The sequence below is a fragment of the Perissodus microlepis genome, chromosome 4 (assembly GCF_051167445.1).
Source record: "Perissodus microlepis isolate ML-2025 ecotype Zambia chromosome 4, ASM5116744v1, whole genome shotgun sequence".
NCBI classification, from domain to species: Eukaryota; Metazoa; Chordata; class Actinopteri; order Cichliformes; family Cichlidae; genus Perissodus; species Perissodus microlepis.
Genome location: NC_140464.1, coordinates 6,131,434 through 6,147,105, shown reverse-complemented (window position 1 = coordinate 6,147,105; position 15,672 = coordinate 6,131,434). Strand labels below are relative to the sequence as shown.

General features: G+C 40.2%; 1 protein-coding gene across 1 annotated transcript in view; it reads right to left on the bottom strand.

The window, feature by feature from the left end:
* The window catches only part of spop (speckle type BTB/POZ protein), a 99,406-nt gene extending 84,907 nt beyond the window's left edge, over positions 1-14,499 (bottom strand). The window contains exon 1 of the mRNA XM_084925281.1: positions 14,397-14,499. The gene's annotated coding sequence lies outside the window, so the exon portion shown is untranslated. The remainder of the gene's footprint in view (positions 1-14,396) is intronic.
* Between the last annotated feature and the right edge of the window lie 1,173 nt (positions 14,500-15,672).

Below are 15,672 nucleotides of genomic sequence, written 5' to 3'. Positions count from 1 at the left end.
TGAGACAGCAAGGGCTGTCTCAAAAAAACAAAAAGAAAAGATTGAGGAGGGAGCTGACAGATGAGGAGGTGGAAAACAAAAAATACAAGAGGGGAGAATAGAAAGCAAAAAAAAAAAAAAAGTCGTCGACAAGACACAGAAGAGGGAGAGGCAGGATGAAAGATAGGTCGATGTACCACAGGCTGATGAAATAGAGCGAGAAAGGCAAAGAGAGAAAGAAGCGGAACAGCAAGTCAGACAATAGTCAAACAGAGGAACAAAAAAAAAAAAAAAAAAAGACACTAAAGGAATAGGAGACAAATTAAGGACAGGGCATGGGGGGGGTGGGCAGAGACGGGGGGAGCCCAAATATAAAGACAATGTCAGATTCAATACTTCTCTTAAACGAGACAAGAATTAAGGAGGAAGAAGAAAGAGTGGCTGTTCTATATCTCGCTGCTCCTGAAACCTGAAAAGACCAATACGTAGAAAGGAACAAAACACCAGGGGGGTAAGATCAAGCACTTGACTGCATTCAAAAGAGCCACAGAGGGAGTATAAGTGACACAATTAAGAGCATAACTGTCATTACAGCCAATCAACCCAGTGCCACCCACATGGCCACTGAGCAACAGAACCATCATGAAGAGGGATGAAGGACTGCTTATTCCCCCTAGCAATGCAGCAACGACTGTTAATACTGACTAGCACACATACCTAAAAAACCCTAAAGGTCATTGCATTATAATGCAACAGAAACACAAGACACGTGTACAAAATCGTTCCATCAAAACATGTTCTTGTCTCATTTGCATCTTGAGAGAAGAGCTGACATTTAAATATAATCCTGCTGACATGCAAACTAAGTGCAGCCAATTCCATAGCCCACATGTGCATTAGAAAAGGAAAAAAGAAACGACATGTGAATCTGAAACCAATCACAGTTTGATGTATACTCTCACTCAATAAAATAAAAACCAAATTTAATGAGCTTTCAAGCTCCTCCACAGTGACATTTCCTCTCCCAATTCTCCATCTTTTACAACCATCATTCACCTTACCTCCATTTCTCTTCTTCCCTGCTACCGCTTGCCTTTCCTCAAACCTCCCTCACTTAGTTGTTCATTTTAAACCCACTACTTTGCCTCCATCTTCTTCTCTCTCCATCCAAAACAACGGCCATTCCAGAAAGAGGGCCATCAATCTTCTTCAATGAGACCAGAGTGCGAGAGAGTGCCAAGGCTACAGCAGATTACTACCTCCGCTTACCTCCACTCAACACTGGATAACATATAGAAGAAGAGAAAGGGCAAATGGAGAGTCAGGGAGGGTCGAGAGTGAGTCAAAGAAACCATCTTAGATAGAAGATGGACATTAGATCTTAAAAGCCTCAAAAAAATAAAAAAATAATAAAAACCAACTTCCACTCCTGTCACCAGCAGAGGCTTGTCAAGAAAAGACACCCAGCAGCTGAAATTAAAACCTCTAATCCTAAGTGGCAACTCCAAACCTGATCCTTGATTTACTTCCACAGAGAGCTCTGCTTAGACATGAGATACAGGTCTTCTGTTAGACTGAACATGAATCATACTCTGCATCCAAAACAGAGTTACAAATTCAGAATCAAAATGTGTACTGTTACTGTAACTAATTTAGTTGTTAACTACGGTACCAACAGGTCATTACAGTTCAGTTTGAACGGGGAAGAAAAAGTGACGGTGCATGTATAGAAAGGAGGTGGGGGAACATGATGGAGCAAGCGCTGCTTAATTACTTAAACACTACAGAGAAATTGTTGTTAGTGCATATGCGAATATTTCTGTGTGTTTCACAAAGTCCTGTAAGCCAATTATCCCGCCTGATGATATTTAGAGACTTCTGAAAGCAATGTGCGAATGTTTGTTTGACAAAGAACTGACACAATGGTGGAAAAGCCAGAGCTGTGATCTTGCAGCAGAGAGGGGTTTTTTAACAAGCTGCCTCACTGCCCTGTGTGGTGCAGTGGCAATAATCTGCACACACACTGTGCATCACAGGTAAATCCAAGGCTGAGGACGTCCTTCTGAGGAAACCTTATGTGAGAAAAAGATTGGTTACATGGCAAAGTAGAGTTTTTGCATAGAAAATTGGGTATTTTTGTAATGCAGTGCAGCAAACGCTCAGTGAACTCTTACATTTATAAAACATGGCCTTCTCAAGCAGTCTGCAACCAAGGACGCAAGACCACCAGGCCAGCTCTGACAGCTACATCCACAATTGAGCATGATAGGGCTAATCGCTATGCAGCTTTCTCATTGAGGAAAAACCTACGTGGGGGGAGTTTTGTCAGGCATAATAAACTCTCCCTGCATTGTCACACCACTGTTGAGGAGGAAGGTTAAACTTAGAGCTGTCTGTAAAGCTGTCCCTCTGCAGCAGCAGTGCTCTGACTGGGGATCAGCATAGTGTGGCTTCTGTGGGCCACACAGCAACGAGTGGGAGGAGGCAGCAATGGGGCTCAGCCAGGCGCTAAAGACTTTGACACTAACATAATCACTGATAATTGATTCTGCTGGTGAGGAAGGTTTAACATTAAAGGATAAAAACAGCAACGGCGGTGGCAGCACGCGCTCTGGCTTAATATGAGCTGATGGGACTGACGCCACCTGTCACACACCATCTAGTCACATGAAGACAAGATTCTCTAGACGAACACATATCATCAAATCACTACCGGCCTTGGACACGCTCAGCACCCTCAAAGCAGCTTTGATCAGCAGTGGGTCGAGAAAATCGAGGGGGCACAGAGGCTAAGGGCGGCGGAGGAAGAGGAGGAGGAGGAGGACAGACAGACAAATAAGACAAACGTCCTTCACTATTGCAGGACAACAGCCCTGAGATATCACATGACACGACAGAATAAAAGCACAGTGTTTCAAAGAGATATATAGAAAAAAAACAAACAAACTGCGCACTAAACCGAATGCAGTTATTACAAGCAGTGTGAAACATTTGTTCCATACTCGCGGTAATGGCAATTGAGCTGCAGTCAGCTGACATTGCAGTTATAATTCAGCTAATGTTATTCTCATTAGCTTATAATAAAGTGACTACTATTATACTATAATAATCTTCCAACTGCCTTTTATTGTAAACTGCCAGCCTGTGGGAAACACTAATAAATCTGCGGCAATAAACCCATTTTAACCCTTTTCACCTGTGATCTGAGCACTGTTTTTTAAGATGGCTAACCACAGAACACTATTTCTAGTCAGCCTCACAGATTTGTTGTTAAAGTATAATGGAGACACATGAGCTAAGTCTTGTAGCAGTGACTGGGGTGTGCCTATTTGCTGAGTGAACTGATGAAGACGGAGGGCTCCCTGTAGCCTTACAGTCAGAACACTGATAAATTGGCCAGCATCCACCCTTTCCCCAACTGCAAGAAGGATATGTGTGCATGAGAATAAGTATGAACGCCTGCTAGACTGGAACTGACAACATAAAGTGGCAATGCAACTGATTTCATGAACAACACAGGAGCACAAAGGAAAAGGAAGACCTCCATTATGTCACTAGCAGACGTGTCACCACAAAGGAGACAGTCGGACTATCGGTCCTCCAACCTAGCAATGGCAGACTCACCTTCTTAAATTAAAGGGTGCTTAATACAAAGCATGTCCCAGACAGACAAACACAAATTTCCACCTTGGGCTGCAGACATAAACACACATCACTTCATGTCGAAAATGACTGTTTGGAGATCAAAGGTTTAAAATATGCGAGGGTCAGATATCTTGCAGGGAAATAAAGGAGGAAAGATTGAGGCTGAGAGGGGAAAAGGTAGCAACGGCAAATAAGAGATGGAAAAGGGACCAGAGAAAGCCCCAGGCTGATGGCAGCGGGCAGAGAAGAGGCAGACTGGATGATGAGCTGGTGAGAAAATGTAAATGAGAATCTGTCATGCAAAAAAAGGAAAAGAGGGGAAGAAAACGTGAGAGATTACTATAGGAACTGTTCGGGGAGAAACTGAAGAGCAGAACAAAGCTCAAAAGAGGGGAAAAAGGGGGTGGGCAGTGCACAGGAGGAAACAGCAATCCAAGAGACATGACAAGCATGCACTACGCAGCCTTTTGCTGTTAAAATGGGCCACATGGTTTCTAATATGTCCTTCAACATGTGGTGAAATCAGTTTTAGTCACCACAGAAAGAAAATGCAAAAAACACAAAAGATAAGAAAGGTAGCAACAAATAGTGAGAGGTAAAATAAGAAGACAGAGATGGTCCCTGAAGAGGCGACTCATGGCATCCCTTTGTCACAAGTCAAGACCACAGGGAGGAAGAGTAGGAGGAGTGTAGGCAGTAAAAAGGCAGCTCTTTTTCTCAGTCTTTCACTCCCTGGCTATCCTCCACCAGCAGCTGGAGGCTAAACTTAAGCTCCAGCAGCCACGAGGGAGAGAGGAACGGCCTTGGGAATAGGTCATCCACAACTACAGACCAAAACAAAACTCAAGCATCTGCATCATTAGCAAAGGAGCCCAGAGTCCCCTGATGTCTACCCACTGCACAACAGATCCCTCAGAAATGTGGCCACAACAGTCCCCATGCACACAATCATCCGCTGCACAATCGCCATACAGCGATGTCAGCCTCCTGAATATTCATCTGCCTCATTAACACTCAAGTGGGGAAACACAGCATATTGCAAGAGACTCCCGTTACTTGGAGAGAATGAAAGTTAAAGGCGGAGAGGAAAGGGGAAGAAGAGATGGGACACATGGTGACTGCAAAGGAAGGAAAGGGGAAGAAAAAGAGTAAGAGGCAAAGGCTTTGTTTCTTTGCCTTCAAACTTTTTTGAATCTCAGGAGAAGAGGGGAGGAAAAATGTCCTATATTGTTCCGGGAGCTGATACCCTCCAGTCGCTTTTCCTTATGAAGCCAGATAGGGCAGTATGAAAGCAGCGTCAGCAGCAGGGACATCGCAGCGGGAGCACAGGCTAAGAATTACAGACCATTTTACCCTGTAAATCCTACTGCAATAAAGGCTTTAAAACAGCTGCAATTTCACCACTAATGTCTGGCTGCTCACAGTAACTGCTAAACTGTGGGGGATATGTGTGAATACACCTCAACGCAAGCTGCAGCTGAACAGACACTCATGTGACTCCCCCTCCCTCTGTTCAGTAACAAAACACACTTACAGACGTAAGAAGCCAGTCTATATCGTACACAAAGTCTGTCAGTCCACTCGGCCACACGCTTTCTCTCAGAGCCACTTGCCAATAGAAAGACACACAAGCGCGCACGCACACTCGCGTGCACAGACACACAAAGAGAAAGGATTATTTTCTCTTCATGTTGTAATGCTAGTGAATCTCTTAACAGGAACTGCCAACAGGGGAAATCTTCCATCCTGCAGCTGTGTCCTCAGAGAGACTCTGGAAACTGTAGAAATTTCCTTGACTCTTTTCTCGTCGTGGCTTTGGTGGCAAAAACAGCTTGGCCATTCGGGTATGAGGAGATGAGGCAGAGTCAGGTGCTTTTCTATAACGTTGCCCCACCAGAGTCGTTCTAGTCCTTTAAAAAGGGCAGCGGGAGGGAGGGAGAAAAAAAAAAAAAAAAAAAAAAAACTTGTGGTACCAAAATTGGACCAGGTCTGTGGAAATCAATACTGCTGCTTACATGAGGGGCCTCCACTAAGGCTATTTCATATTTCACCATATATACACAGTTTCTGAGGAGAAAGAAAAAAAACACAACCCCTCAATTTCAGAACAGTATGAACTATCGATTTCACAGTCACGATTCTTACTCTTTCTCTGCCCATTTCTGTCCTCTCTCTTTTCCATTCCCCACCTTTGATGTGGAACTCCCCCCCCCCCCCCCAACTTCTGTTAAAGGAAAACTGTTTATTATTAGGCTTCTCGCGACGAAGAGGTCGTTACCGTCACATTTTTACATCTTTCACATTTCTCCTAAAAGAAATGTTTTATCCATTGACATCACGAATCGATCAATCTGTAAGGTGAAACAGAAAAGCTATTTCTTGACAAAAGTGAATACCACTGCCCTTACCTTGTACACTTTTGAGATATTAAAAGGTGGGCCTCATAAAGTAACTTCCAATGGCACACCGTAACAATGCACTGCCTATTATAATGACTATATCGTGACTTGAGATGCATCACGACATCTATTTATTCACTGCTGAGGTCTGTACTGTGTACTATGGGCTTAGTGAGGTAACTTGAGATTTAACCCTGGGTTTATTTAGTGCTACAGAGGTGGTTCACTCTTATCCTGGAACACCAACATGATAACTTAGATACATTTTTTAAAACATCCCTGAACTGTTTTATTTGAACCAGTCTTCTCTTAATTTCTTTTAACATTTCACCTACAAGTGATATGAATTTTAAATGCCAAACACTGTTGGAGCTTTAAAAAAGTTGGATCTGATGTTCAGAGTATTTGGATGGGTCGCTGTTTTCCACAATCTAATGCCAGTGTATCAGCAAAACTGAATCTGACTTTTGGGCAATGGCGCTTTTAACCAACTGTGTTGTCATTCATTTATATTCATACAGCTTTCCTGGGTCATGTGTTTTGCTGAGCAGTCTGGCAGAGACCGGGGACCTGGCCAGTTCAAATCACAGGTCCAAAGTCAGCATGCATGCATGATTTAAATACATCTAAATGGCAGATGGTGAGAGACCTGGCTGGGATCTGGCTTCAAGACAGAAGCAGTAATGCAGGAGAAGCAAAGGGATTAGAGTGAGGAATGGCTTGGCTTGTCTTTAAGATTACTTTTCCTCTTAAAACATTCACTTCATCTGTGTCACTTCTGCTCTCTACTTGTTATTGGAAAATAGCTTCATGCGAGAGAGGTGGAAAACCATTCTATGCCGGCTCTGTCTGCATCAGTCACACACTGACACGCACATACACAAAGAAATACATTTCATCCTCCATATCCGAAACAGCCAAAGCACTGGCAGGCATTTGCGACCCCAATCCATATTTCAATTTCCCTTCTCTCATGCAAACTAATTCAATACTTGTTGCCTTCCCTCACAAGCGATCAGCAATATGAGAAATGAGCTTCTTCGCATGTTGCATCTAAAAAAGGTCCAATCAGAGACATTTTTGAATGCCTATATCAATTATGTCTTAGTAGTGCTGTGCATATGCAAATTTTCCTTAGGAGTAGCATTGCAGGATAGAAAATCTAAACTACAACCAAAAGGAAAATTTTTTTTTAATCAAATGGTGTGCCATTTGAAACTCATACATTACACCACTGCCTGTGTTTATATCAACAACTTCATGTTTTCAAAACATTTAAATAAACATTAAGCTAACAGCATCGAATGAGTCAACCGAATGAGTAATTTGAATATGATGTTCATATATGGATTTCATTACCTTAGTTTTTCCTTTAAAATAAATCACTTCAGCTTTTCAAAAAGCCAGAACAAGAAGTATCAAAGCTGTATGCTGTGATGTGATCAGCCAATGCTTTTTGAAATCAATCCAGCGACACAGCTCAGAAGACTGGACAGTATGGGCCTGGTTTTAGAGGAATTTGTGCATGTTCTTTTAATCAGGCTCATTAGTGGGATAAAATCTTCAATTCTGACATATTAAACATTTTCAGTAACACCCAATTTCCTTACGGACTAGTATTGATGTACTGACCGATGTAGCATTTTACACTGTTACACTCCAAACAAATTCACACATCTTGACATCTCCCACTTCTGCACACACCAAGAAAGGAATTCTCAGAAGAGCAAATAAAAATACAAATCTGAAAACATAGGATACAGTCTGAGCCTGATGGAGAAATGGTGCAGTGCTGAAACATTTGTTTGTTAAGATCCACCACACTCTGCAGTAATTCACTTTTTGCTTGACATTATATAGTGGATAGTATATCATTGATCCATTTTTCAATGCGCTCTGCATTTGACCCTGAAAATACACAAGCATGTGCGCACACACCAACGTACTCATTTGGTGTTGAAATGAGCAAAGATGAGTAACAACATCGTCTCAAACTCAGGAACACGGGTGCACTCTTTGCCCATGTAAAGAGAGAGGCAAGCAGGTAATAGCGACAAATTTAGGGGCTTAAACAGCGACAGCTTTACGATGCCTGAGCGGCCTCTATGACTCCATTCCTGTCAGATTCTATTAGCCTGGCCTCCACCGTGTGCTTCGATTGGCTCTTGGCCTATTCCCAGCAGTTACAGAAGCACCACCCGTAAATAAACCAAATGGCTGCATCTTGTAGTATATGAAGGGGCGGGGGGCTCTTTGCAGCTGGGCGCTTGTGTGTAAAGAACATCTAACAGAGTGGTTGAATAGTTTAATATACAGCAGCGAGCTGAATGGACACAGTCAACTAGAGGGAGAGCGCGACACACATCACTGTAAGAGTTTAAATTTGAGGAATACGAGAAGCCAGAAAGGCACTTTTAAATCAAGACAAGTGGTCTCACTCCACACACACACACACACACACACACACACAGCTAGATACAAAAGGAAAAAGTGTGCCTATCTGCCAGCTGCCAGGTGGAAGTCTATGGAAAGGCCACCTGTCTAATAACCACTTTTGATGCATACAGCTCAGCAATATGAAACACAGCATCTGGCCTGTCCCCTCCAAACTGATCTTGTTAACAGCCTGATCCGTGTTCCTCTTACATAGAATTTATTTGGGCAGTTCACTCAGATACAAAAAAAAAAAAAAAACCCACACAACTCACACAAACAAGAAACACAAAAACATAATTTTGTGTTTATAAATTCAACCACTACAGGTTTTAGTTTTGTTTTTTTAATGGCTTTTAAAGAACTGTGGAAAAATAATAAATTTCCTCGTACAAATAAAAAAATAATAATAATTAAAAAAAAAAAAAAAAAAAAAAAAAAAACTGCTGGCCTAAAAGTGAAGAAAGACTGACGCTGGCACAACAAAGTCCAAAGTCACAATTACCTATACGTTTAAATTAACAGTCATTATATCATATTATATCATGCATACTAGTGGAAAAAATATAAAAAGAACATTTACAATAGTAATAACATAATGATCTCAACCAAATGCTAGCTTCATTGCATGCATATATTAACTATAAGAAAAGGTATAATTAACACAATTTTTATAACCCAAAACCATGTGACTAAGGAACCTGTTTGGTTTTCTTTTGTTTTGGGTTTTTTTTGTTTAGACTCAAAAACATTACTAATTATTTGTAATTAAAATAAAAGTATATTTATGCTACTGATTCATACAGTAAAGCTCTAGCATCACATTTGAGTGAACTGTATGATTACTGTAATAAAGTGCTTTAATCAGACAATGTAACTGGAAAACAGAGTGCTTGTCTTCACAGAAATAAATCATAAGATTATTGTGTTTATTGCAACTTGGGAAATATCTGTTATACCTTCAAAACTCTGAAAAGCTGCTCCTCTGTGCCTGTCTGTGGCAAAGTGGCCTTCAGCATTAACAGGCTATTACTTGTTAACGTAACCAATCAAATTGGAAAGGACATTGCTCAAGACCACAGAGCGGTGGCTAAAGACAGACTGAGGCAGCTGCACCACAGTGAAAGCAAAACTTTTTTTTTTCTCTTTTTTTTTTTCTTTTTTAAAATGGGGCACATGAAATAAAAAATGTTTTACTTTATTTATTTTAATCAAAATGGTTTTATTTTAATTGAAATTGGTTTAAAAAGTTACAACAATAAAATGTAAGAAAAATATGAAATATTAAATATTAAACTAGCAAAGAAATTGGACTGGACACCTGGTTGATTTCATTTATACATCTACTGCTTTCCATATATGTCATATTGAAATATTTACCAAAACTACACTGTTAGTTTCATTTGTCCTGTTCTTAAACAGTAGATTAGTTCACCTGCATTCAGAATATGAACCGAAAGTTTACCAGTTTGTATCTACTTCCTTTTCTGACAGACACAACAATGTCCAGAGAGTGAACAAAACACTTCCATACCAACACAATAAAAACAATGATGTGACATCACATCTTTTACAGTCACAGCTAGACAACTGTGACTTAAGTGCCAACAGCTGTTACACAAAACTGACTGGATGTTGAAATTCAGATCCTGAATCTGCATAGTTCGACCGTATTGTAAGCTTGAGGAATGAAGTCAGTATTTTATTTTGTGCAATGAGCTGCAGTTTAATAAAAAATTCAATTTCCCTGCACACCAAAACAAGTCACGAACTTGTACATCAAGAATCTGTCTTTACCAACAGATATGTGAAGAATGTGTGGATGTGTCACGGTTTAAGAAGATAAAATAAGAAAAATGCTAAGCCAGTCAAAGAGTTATCTTTTGGGATTCAAATTTGTTCACTATAGACTCTTCTGAATCAATCCAAACTCCCATTCAGAGCATTTCTGAACTCCCACATGCCCTTTGCTCATGCATACAATCGCAGCACAGCTGAGCAGAAAACTCTGTGGGACAAACCAGCTGAATTTTTAGCAAGCACTTAGCAGATCTTTTACTAGGAAATTCAGCTTTGCAAAAAAGTGTTCCACCAACTTTTGTCACATCACTAATAGAAAATATGAAATGAGACATGTTTACCTGCCCTTTCAGATGACCACCTAATTATTTTAAGGATGCACTGTTAGATCTGGTCATTTATTCCAGCATGATGTGTAAAAAACAGCTTTTGGTGTCCTCATAGCCACAATAGTGAGTTTTGGGTTTTAAAACATGAATCCAGCAAGGAGAAGCCTCTTAATAGAAACAACTGGGGGTCAATTTTATGCCATTAAATGATCAGGATCCACAACCACACATTTTGGTCTAGATCTCAAAGGTGAATTGACAATTAAGCACCAATCAAGTCCAGTGTCACTTAGCACAGTAACTGTCTTGTTTTGTTCCATTTGGAACATGGTGCAACAAGAATTTTACTTCTTCTTTTGGCTGCTCCCTTTATGAGTTGTCACAGTAGATCATCTGCATCCATCTCACCCAATCCCTAGTATTCTACTCTGTCACCAACCCTCTGCATGTCCTCCTTCACTTCATCCATAAATTATCTCTGTGGTCTTCCTGGCAACTCCATCTTGAATAGGGATGGGTACCGGTATCCGGTGCCATGATGGCACCGGTTCTGACATAAACGCTAGTAACCAGACCGAAAAGCAGCGCACATTTCGGTGCTTTTTTTTCCTGAGCTGTGATACACTTTAGATTCTAGCCAATCATTTTACGTTTCCGAGGATAGTAGGCGGGTCCAGGTACGTACGTTCTTTTAGAGCAGAGCTACAGATTAAAAATGCCCAAGGAGGACCGGTCAAATGTATGGCTGTACTTCACAGCAAAATATGCAAACTCAGCAGCCTGCAACAAGTGCTTTAAGCTGATACTGTGATACTGTCAAAGGAGGTAACACCTCAAATCCGATGAAACACCCGGCGACGCATAGCGTTTTTTTTAAAAGCCGAGAAATGCACCGTATTTGATAGCTTGCTGCGAGACCTCACTCCGTGCACATCTACTGCGGGTGGGTTGCCAGTTATCGGACCCGGAGCAACATCCCCCAAAAACCCGAAGAATAGAGTCCTGGCCCCTAGCCCTGCCAGTGTAGCAGAAATGATGACGGATGATGATGGCAGCAGCAGCCGTTCTTCTCTGCGTGAGTAGCGTAATGTTGTTCGTGTGTAATTTACGTTGAGTACGCTAACCACGTTATTACATTAATGCATGTAAGGTGAACTAGCAAACATCATCATAGCTACATGCGGCTGTCTTCTTGTTTGATGGCAGATACTCCCTTCACCCTGGCCAAAAAGGCTAAAATGACCAAAGAAAAAGTGGAAAACAGTTAAACATGAGAGGTTTTTGGATAAAGTTTGTGTTTTTTCCTTTGTTTAAGCACTGCTTCCAGCCAAGTGTGATACCATATATGCCCCATAGCTGCAGAAAAGGCTAACATTGTTATCTTTTTACAAAAAAAAAAAAACAGCTGAACATGAGAGGTTTTTGGACAAAGTTGGTGTTCTCCATTCTTTAAGCACCGGTTTGAGTACCGTTTAAGCACCGGCACCGTTTCAAAAGTACCGGTTTGGCACCGGTATCGGATAAAACCTAAACGATACCCATCCCTAATCTTGAACATCCTTTTTCCAAATATATCCCCCATCTCTCTTCTGCACATGTTCAAACCATCTTTGCATTGCCTCTCTGACTTTGTCTCCAAAGAGCTCAACCTGAGCTGTCCCTCTGAAGTAATTATTTCGAGTCCTGTCCATCCTGGGTACTCCCAGTGAAAATCTGAGTTTCATCAACTCTGCCACCTTTTCTTTCACTTTTTCTGACGTCCTTCTGTCACAAATCACCTCAGGCACCCATTTAAACTCTTTCACCTTCACCGATATACCTGTGTCCTTCTCATTCATACACATTCTGTCGTGCTTCTACTGACTTTCATTCCTCTTCTCTTCAGTGCATACCTCCACCTCTCCAGGTTCGCTACCACATGCACACTACTCTCACAACAGACTTCTTACTCCCAGATTCTACAGGAGAATCTTAATATAAAACATACATAAATATAATGCACTACACCCACATTATCAGAGCCCAAGGAGCTAAACTTGGCACACTAGTAAATCTTGAGCTCTGTCCACACTGGAAGCAATTTGCATCACTTTGAAGCCGACTGCTCGTCCCTGACAGACATTCCAGGCTCTAGTTGCCTAGGTAACCCACTAATGTATTTACCACCAGGTCATATGCCAGTCAAAGGTATTCTCTGCTCTTTTTGATAATGCTGTCCGTCGCTCGCCTAGAAGTTCAGAAAAGTTTAAACCAGGTTATTTTGCCTGTAGTCACTTAAGTTGCAAAATTTCCTTCCCTTTCTATGGTCTCTAGTCGTCACAACGCTTCCAGTATGGACACAGCTTTGGACCCCTGAAGGCTCTTACCTTTATCAGATATCACAAGGTTGCCTAGCAACCACCAAGCAACGGACTTAAATGCCCTGTTTTTAGCAGGTATGCACCTATGAAACGCTATGAAAGCATCTGATCATGTTTATTTCATGGCGATAACATCTATTAACTCATATTTCAATTATGTACGAAATATTATGATGCCAACCACTGAGCAATGGGCTAAAATTACCTGTTTCTTGCCTTTCTGCAGCTACAATATTTTATGAACGCATCCTGTGGTTTTACTTTCACGGCCAACAGCCCAAACAATACCGTAGCACTGGCATGTACTAGCATCAGCACAAATCCATCTGGTTGTTCCTATTAGTACTTGGTTTCAATGGAGCTGCACAAGTTAATAATTATGAAAGAAGCAGGCTACTAAATTAGGTAAATTAAATAACAAAATTCACAAAAAAAAAAAAAGAATCCCCGCCTTCCTCCAATGGCAATGGACTTGGCCAATTAGCAGTAGATATTTGTTCAGTCATCCAACTCTAATGACTGCAACAGTTATTGCTATTACTGATTAATCTGATAATTATTTTTTAATTAAACTTGGTCTATATGTATCAGCTAAACTAAAAAAAAAAAAAAAAAAAACCATTAAATTTAACAAAGCAAAAAATAAAGTCTTCTCTCATTTTAATAAAAGCCAAATCCCCCCCCCCCCCCCCCCCCCAGGGGTTTCTATAAGGTCTACTGAAATCTTAAAGACGTTTTCTGATTTTTTTTATTTATTTTTTTCATAAACCAACAAACTACTAGTTTTTGTAGCTCCAGTACCAAATGTTTGTCATTCCATATTTCATTTAAATAGTTGTGGGTTACATCCTTGAATTTGGATATCACAAAAAAAGTTATTCATAGAACTTTGAGTTCATTACTTTATCTAAAAGTCACCAGTTTTTTCCGAGCCACCTTGCAGAGGTACTACAGCCTGCATTGCAGTAGCCTTTCTGCTTGACTCTCTCTTTTCAGATGCTTTCTGGCAGACTGAAACCTGCAGCTGTCCTGCACTGCGCATTGGGAAGCAACAGAGGGGAGAAGCCGTGGTCACTCTTTGGCAGGATACTGAGGCATGATGAAGCATAACATGTTTTTTTCTAACATGGGTCTCATTATTTTGCATATCCATGTGGAAACGTTCAGACTGACAACTCTTGCCGTGACAACCCAGACATGACAGTCATGGCATAAAATTGCACAAAAAAATCCGCGGAAAAGTGAATCAGAAACGGGAACAGTATAAATAAGTCCCGAGCCGCTACCTACCTGCTAACAATAGCCAGCTAGCGGCTAATATTGAAGCTCTGTAAAAGTGCTTCCAGCGTTAAATTACGGCCAAACTTTAAACGCACTTTACCATAGAGGAATAAATAAAATTCGTAAATAACAGGCATATGAAGAGCTCATTTTACATCTTTAAAACTCACCTTTGTTTCGCACTTGAACGAAAGAGATGAAGGATTTTTGACAAGAGCTGTCACTGCACTTCCGGGTTAGACTGTGACGTGTCCGAACGCCCAATAAGCGACTGGCCATGCTGGGATTGTTTTGGTTTTGACTCTGGGTGTTACGGGAATATACAAATTTCCTATTTAATTATGAGCAGCTGTCTGTCATCAAAATCAGTAGACTAGCACATTTACTATCACTCGTAGACAAACTACATTTTCTTTATTTTGTTTGGTTTAGCTGTAGGAATTTCTTTTCGTTTTTTAAGATAAGAATTAAAAGAAAGCAAAGGGCGCATAATAAGAATAAGCCTCAGATAAGAAATTCACTGAGTTTTGGTAAAAGGTTTGTAGTCTGAGTTGCTCTAAATTAAAAATTGAGTCTTTCAAACAAGGAGCTTTTCCCTTGACCTCAAAATAATTTAGTGGCCCTTAATTATAACCACAATAAGAAAAGAAGAGAGGACATTTTAAAATAATTGTTAATTGAGAAACCAGAGATTGCTGAATCAAACCATCAAGGATTGTCATCCTTTATCTCCAGATTATTATTAAACCATCAGGCAGAAACCATGAGTGCATTTTGAGACAACAAGCTCTTTTGTCCTCACACGTTATATCATTGCTATAGCTAATATTTTCTGTGTAGTATATATAAATACTTATAGTCACATTAGATTAAGTTTCTATGGATGTCATATTTTATATGCACTGATGTGTGAGATTCATTATATTATTAGTTGTAAAATCAAAAAATAATTTAAAAAAAATGTAAAAGATTTGTGATATTATGTGTGAAATTCCAAAGACTTAACACAATATGACAAAACCCTTTAAGTATTTCAGAAGTCACATTCTGTACAACAAATATACATAACATAATATATATATTAAAAAAAATATATCTTCAACTACTGCAACCCTTCAGCTTATTATCCACAATACATTTTGATCATCATACAATTATATATAATTGATGCTACATCTTTCTGTCTTTGCACCTTTTGCTAATTTTATAAAAACCTAAACACTATCAGACATGCCGCCTTCACTTACCCAGAACTTAAAATGAAAGGCATCTACCATACAGTAAAAAGCACCAAGTATCATCTCAGACTTCTTATTGCATTGTCTGGATGGGTATACAGGCTGTTATTATGAAGGAAGTTTATTTTTAACAGGCCTCCAGTCTGTCCTGCTTTAGCAGCTCTAAAACATATTCTCAATTACCATATACTGTAAATAAGAAATGGTC